Source organism: Arvicanthis niloticus, chromosome 12 (genome assembly GCF_011762505.2).
Source record: "Arvicanthis niloticus isolate mArvNil1 chromosome 12, mArvNil1.pat.X, whole genome shotgun sequence".
Classification (NCBI taxonomy): domain Eukaryota; kingdom Metazoa; phylum Chordata; class Mammalia; order Rodentia; family Muridae; genus Arvicanthis; species Arvicanthis niloticus.
The window spans coordinates 4,081,689-4,087,688 of record NC_047669.1 but is presented as its reverse complement, the minus strand read 5'-3'; the positions used below and the strand labels follow the sequence as shown (position 1 = coordinate 4,087,688).

Sequence of the window (6,000 nt, the reverse complement as noted above, 5' to 3'; positions counted from 1 at the left end):
GCAGCTTGATATTTCATCATGTTGCATCTGGCAGAAACTTTTCATTTCATTTCTTGGGAGGTGGAGTTTCAAGACAAGGTCTCATTATGTAGCTCTGGTTGTCCTGGAATTTTGTACCAGGCTGACCTCAAACTTACTGATATTGCCTGCTTTTGCCTTCCAAGTGCTGGGTTTAAAGGTAGAAAACTGTTTTGTGGAAGATCCACGATGGTTAGCAAGTCCCAGAGAGTGATGGAGGAGGAGGAGGCTGTTGCTTTTCTTCTAGAGGACAGATGGAGCAGAGGGCTAACAAAGAGTTTTAGAATTTATCTTTTGACACCATCTCTAAATTTTGTTAACATCCTGACCTTGATTATCTTGATTCTGAGAGTTTAAAAAACTCTCATATTAACTTTTTGTTGTCTTTGAGACAGGGTTTCTCTGTGTAGCCCTGGCTGTCCTGGAACTCTCTCTGTAGACCAGGCTGGCCTCCAGATACTGCCTCTGTCTCCTGAATAAAGGTGTGTGCCACCACTGCCCAGTTCATTTTTCTCTTTCCTTTTTATTTATTCTGATTTATTTATTTTCTTGAGACAGGGTCTCACTATGTAGCCTTGGCTGGCCTCAGACTCACAGAGATATGTCTGCCACATGCTTGGTTTATTTCTTCTCTTAAATGCATTTAAATTCCACTTAAAGCTGACTGCTCACTTTAATTATCTTTAGTTTTATTATTTGGACTTCTAGATTACCATGCAGGAATAAAATCAGCAATACTGAATGATCCTTACTGAGGGAAATATAAAGCCAAGGTATCTCCAGAGTTCTATTTACAAATGCTTGCAATTTGTACTATCTTAATTGTCAAACAGAAAATCAGCTGTGGGGGCTAGGGAGATGGCTTCGATCCTCCTACAGAGGGCCCAGGTTCTGGTCCCAGTACCCACGTGGTGGTTTGTAATCACTGTAATTCCAGTCCTGGGGATTCAATTTCCTCTTTTGACCTCTGTGGGCATCCAGCACACATACATATTTATAGGCAAACACTCATACACATATATCTGAAACCTAAAAACAGTCAGACTGACTGGAGTACCAAACAGTAGCTTTTTTCCATACTTTCTCTCCTTTCTTGGATCCATTTCCCACTCCTTGAAGTCTAAAGTCTCTCTGTGCTTGCTGGGAAGCTGTGTCTCCATCAGTTAGGTTCTGACTTCAGCATCATTCCCATGTTAGTTCTTCCCAGTGTGCACATTTCCTTAAAGGTTTGAATGTACTCAGGACTCCAGTCAAAAGTTCTAGTGTTTTTGGTCCAAAAGCAGCTCAGGACAAATGTCTGTGGTTCCTAGCATTCCAAAGCACCCACAGGCCTCCAGGCTCACTCAGTACCTGTAGCTTCTCTCAGCTCTTTTCACCCCATCCCCTAACCTAAATCTCTCCAGCTCATGGCTTCCCTTCCCCTAGCTTCTGATTCCTATAAAAACCTGCCATTTCTGCCATGGATTCTCTTTGCCCTCTCCTCTCTTGGCATTCCCTCCCTTAAAGGAACAACACCGTATGCTAACATTCCAGGATCCTTTAGTGCTATTTTTAAGCACACAGACCTCTGCCTCCTACAGCTGGTGGCCTTTCTTAAAGTGGAGTCTTTTAGGGTTTTTCCCTAACGGTAAAGCTACTGTTTGCTATTTGCAATTACTAAGAATTTTGGGGAGAAACTTTTCTTTGTTAAAATAGACGCAATCTCCCAAACAGTAGGGATACAGCTCAGTGTTTTTAACATTAACTCAAGTGTACTTGAAACCTCAACGTTTCACCTTTTAGTCCTGTTTTTAGCATCCATGATTTTTCATGTCCAGCAGCAATTACTAAAGTGTTTGGCCAACAGAAGACAGTTTTCTATAGTTTTTTATTACATTTATTGACTTGAATGAGAACATAAAGAAAAGCTAAACTTTTCGATGTTCTGGTTAGTATTACTATAACTTAGCTCCACCTTAGTTCCGGGTCCATAAGTAATGCAATGAAGTAATGGTTTGTGGGTAGGGATTTGGAGGGCTCAGGAACAGTCCCGGCTAACTCCATTTTGGTTTTGAGTCACTTCCGTCCTAAAGAATTTTCCTAAATCTTACATACTGCTACCTCGGGTGTCAGATCAGTCTTGAACAGCGTAAGTCTTTGGCACTGACACAGGTCTGCAAAGCCGATCTAAAGTCCATCCCAGACCAAAAAGATCCTCAACTGGCTCTGCTTCTCTTCCCTTTTTTGACAGAGGACGCTGTAAGCACATAGAACAGATTTCTAGTCGTTAGACCTTTGTCCTTCCTGGTGTGGTGACACTGCGAGTAAAACTCCTTTCCTGTCCTCAGCATCGCGCATCTTGTTCGTTCGTTGACTTTCTAGGATGGGTGTATCTCCAGCTTAGTCCTTGGGACGACCCAGAGTCCGAGCTCCATTGTCATTCTCAAACTCAAAAGTGACTACTGAGCTCAACAGAGGCGGGCTCACAGATCAGCTCCCAGCGTTCCTCGCACTCCCGCGCTCCCCGGCTCCCAGCAGCCTCTACGCGCCTCTTTCCCGGCGCACCCCGCGGCCGCAGCTCAGCCCCACCCGGAGCGACGGCCGTTAGCTGTTCTGGGCTTGCGGCTGGTCCCGCCCACGCGGCCTCCATAGCGCCTCGCAATTGGGCCGCGCGCGCCTCGCGCCGCCGATTGGCGGCCTCTTCAGCCCGCTCCCGGTTCCCCCAATGCGCTGCGGCCGTGCTCCGGGATTGGTCGCGCTCCACCAAGGCCCGCCTTCCGCTCGCCCGCGCGGCAGCGGGTCTCAAGAGCCGAGTGCTTGCAAGGGCCTTCGCGGGTTGCGGCGGCGCTGGGGCGGTGAGGGTCGGCCGACAGTGGTCGGGCTGCGGGCGGCTCGGGCAGGTCGCGGGCGCCACAGGTAGGTGCGGGGCGCGACGGGCGCCCCGCGGGCGGCGGGCGCTGCGGCCTGGAGAGGCTGCGCCCTTTCCTTCCCTCCTTCCACCCCCCCTCCCGGGCGAGGCCACAGGCCGGGGCTCGGGGCGGGGCGCGGCGCGCTAGGCGGGCTGGGCCACGCGGAGTCGCGGCCTTTGTGCAGTGGGGGCCGGGCCCGGAGCTCAGGCATCATGGACGTAGGGTGCTGTCGGCCTGATAACGAAGCCCCTTGGGCAGTGGGCCCGAAGCCATCGCCTCGCCTTCTGGCGGGAGAGGTGTGGGCAGGGACACCTCAACGGCCTGAACTCTGCCTGTTTTGTCTGTTTGGAAAAGCCGAGAAACCTCCCAAGTCTCCAAATTACCCGTGGATGAAGTATCATGTAGCTTATCAGAATGTGGCTTTACAGTAACAATGAACATTGTAGAAATAAATGGGAAGTGGCAACCTGTTGACAGCGATACCTGTCAAGTAGTATTCATCCAGTGGATTTGGGTTGCTCATGGTAGGAATTTGATTTGCCATCTTGCATGCTTGCATGTACCTCATTGCCGGATGCAAAGATGTCCTATGTAGGGTCGTTGACTCTTGTATGCCAATCAGTACTAGGGTGCCCAGTATCGCTCAAACTAGACTCCCAGTCTTGGAAGTGGCTCAGTTCCCACTACAATCCATCACTAACCGAAGGGAGTGAAAGGTTGGTCAAGTGAGTGCGGCCTGTCAGTTTAGAATTGGATTTGCAGGGTGACAAAGGAATTGATGAGGTCATACTGCCTTTGGCTTGAGCATGAGGCTGCAGCTGTAGCACTGGCCATCAGTTCGTCAAGTAGGAGTTGATCAGATGTGTTGGGTAAGCCCTGTGTCAGGGTCCAGGGCAGCCAGCTGTGGGTCTGACTCGCTCAAGTCTAATTGGCAAATCAAGATCTGTATCCATAGGTCCAGTCAGCTGAATAGTGAGGTTGATGGGCAGGAGGACTACCCTTTGAGCTGCATTGCCAGGCATGTTGTGGAGCAGGCAGTTCAGTGGCTGTCTGGATTTTACCTTGTGAGAAACACGATTTTGACTGGTTTGCCCAGTTTGGCCTTCTCTTGACATTCCCCTCCCATGTGATCTCATGTAGTTTTCACATCAGTTTCCTTTGATAGCTTCCATTCCATTTTCAATGCCCTTTCTGATCTCCAACCTCCTGTTTCTGGTTGTCCATTTCACTTTGATACCAAATAGTTTTACCCAAGCCAAGATACAGCCATAGTCTGTGCCAGATCAATCCTTATGTCTGTCTAAAGTCACCTTGGTGCCTCTCTTAGGCCTGCATACATCTCTTAGGAAGCCTTGCCACCTGTTTCCAACGGCAGATCATTTCCCAGAAACTGCAACCTAAAGTCCCTGTCCAAGCTACCTAGTGAGCTTTTTAATTCTTCCTCTAACTTGATCCCCACCCTTACCCTCTTAGTTTTTCTGGACACAGTGATTCATTAGATTGTAAGATGTTATAACACTGAGGTAGTGCAGACCAGGCCTGCTTATTTGGGTGGCAGAGCAGCTGTACCACTTCCTAGTTTTGTAACCTTGAGCAAGTTGTTTAACCTTTCTGTCACAGTGCTGAGTGAGTTGCATAAAATCCTTAGAGCAGGGCCTGTGTGAGGGTTGGCTGCCATTGTTACCCATGGCTCAGTGGTACCACTGTTTTGACCCCTTCTGTGCAGTATCCTGTTACTCAAGATAAAAATGTAAAAAACCGAATACTTGTTACCCAGGCCCGCTGTCAGTTTCACTCACCATACTCTGCTAGCTTGGCCACACCATGGCTCTGCCCCAGGGTCTTTACTTTTCCTTTCAGTGTCTTCTACAGTGACCCTTTTACCCTTGTTAACCACCTGGCTTCATCTATTTCATCTTTAGGTAGGCCCTTGCAGTAGTCTGTGTAATCTTTTGGAAGCTGCTTCCTAGCTTTTCTCCTTGATTTGTTATAGCAGAATATTTGTCAGCATGTGACATCATAGATACTTATCTTGTTATTATCCATCTCTCACACTAATGCTCTGTGGAGGAAGTGTAATTGCTCTGTGGGGCAAGTGTTTTGTCTGCTTTGTGCTTAACACATATAAATGATGTGTGTGCCTTATGAAAGGCATTCAGCAAATAGTTGGTTAATGAATTGAGTAAGCTTTCAGAGGGAAGGTAAGAAACTTACCAAGCCTGCTGCTGAGCTCAAGAGCTAAGATAATTTGCCTGCTTCTGAAAGATGTATACTCCTTTTCCAGGCCCTCAGGGTCCCCACCTATGGTGTATATTTCTTTAAAGCTTTCCTTGCTTTAACACGTAGTAATGTCTTCATTTATTGTCTTCATCCTGTAGTTCTTCACTGACCTACTGCTTTTAACATGTAGTATGCTTTCCTATCCTCTACTGATCTGTCTCCAACCCCTGCTTACTTGAGTGTTCTTACCATTCACACATTCTACCTCAGAAACCATAGATTTGACTGCTGTGGTCTTTGCACACCTAACAGGCATTGTCCTGGTCTGTTAGGATTAAGCATGCTGACCAGTCTGTCCTCTGCAATGGTCCTTGGTTGTCACAAACTTTGGTCTCCCTCCTGGTTCCTTAGTTTCATTGCTGCTCTTCTCCGTCATTCATAAGCACCCTTGATGGGACCATATTTGGAGAGGTATTTAGTTAAATTTCCATTGAATTAAAAACTGTTAGGCCACTGTCGGTTATAGGAAATAGTGTCATAGTATAGTTTGACCTTCCAGCTGCATCTATGTCATGGGGTCATTATCTCTTGTGGTAGCAAGTCTCAGTAAGTAGACTGTGAGTTTTTAAATGGTTTAATTTAACCTAAACAAGCCTCTGGCTTTTATGTTATACTTTCAGCAAGGCATAACCACCCCTATTTAATCCTTTTACTATAAGCTGCTTATATAGTTGATGTTTTCTGTTCTCTTGTCCTCTCTGGGGTCATAAGAATATGAATTAATGTAGGTTCAACCAAGATGTCACCCATGGGCATGGTTGTATGTGTGTATATCTGCACCTGTAACAGTGTGCATGGCATGTGCATGTTTCTG

General features: G+C 47.1%; 1 protein-coding gene across 1 annotated transcript in view; it reads left to right on the top strand.

Annotated features, from left to right (window-relative positions):
• Window positions 1–2,764: 2,764 nt before the first annotated feature.
• Window positions 2,765–6,000, top strand: part of Dgcr8 (DGCR8 microprocessor complex subunit) — a 30,261-nt gene continuing 27,025 nt past the window's right edge. Inside the window, exon 1 of the mRNA XM_034515482.2 lies at window positions 2,765–2,913. The gene's annotated coding sequence lies outside the window, so the exon portion shown is untranslated. The remainder of the gene's footprint in view (window positions 2,914–6,000) is intronic.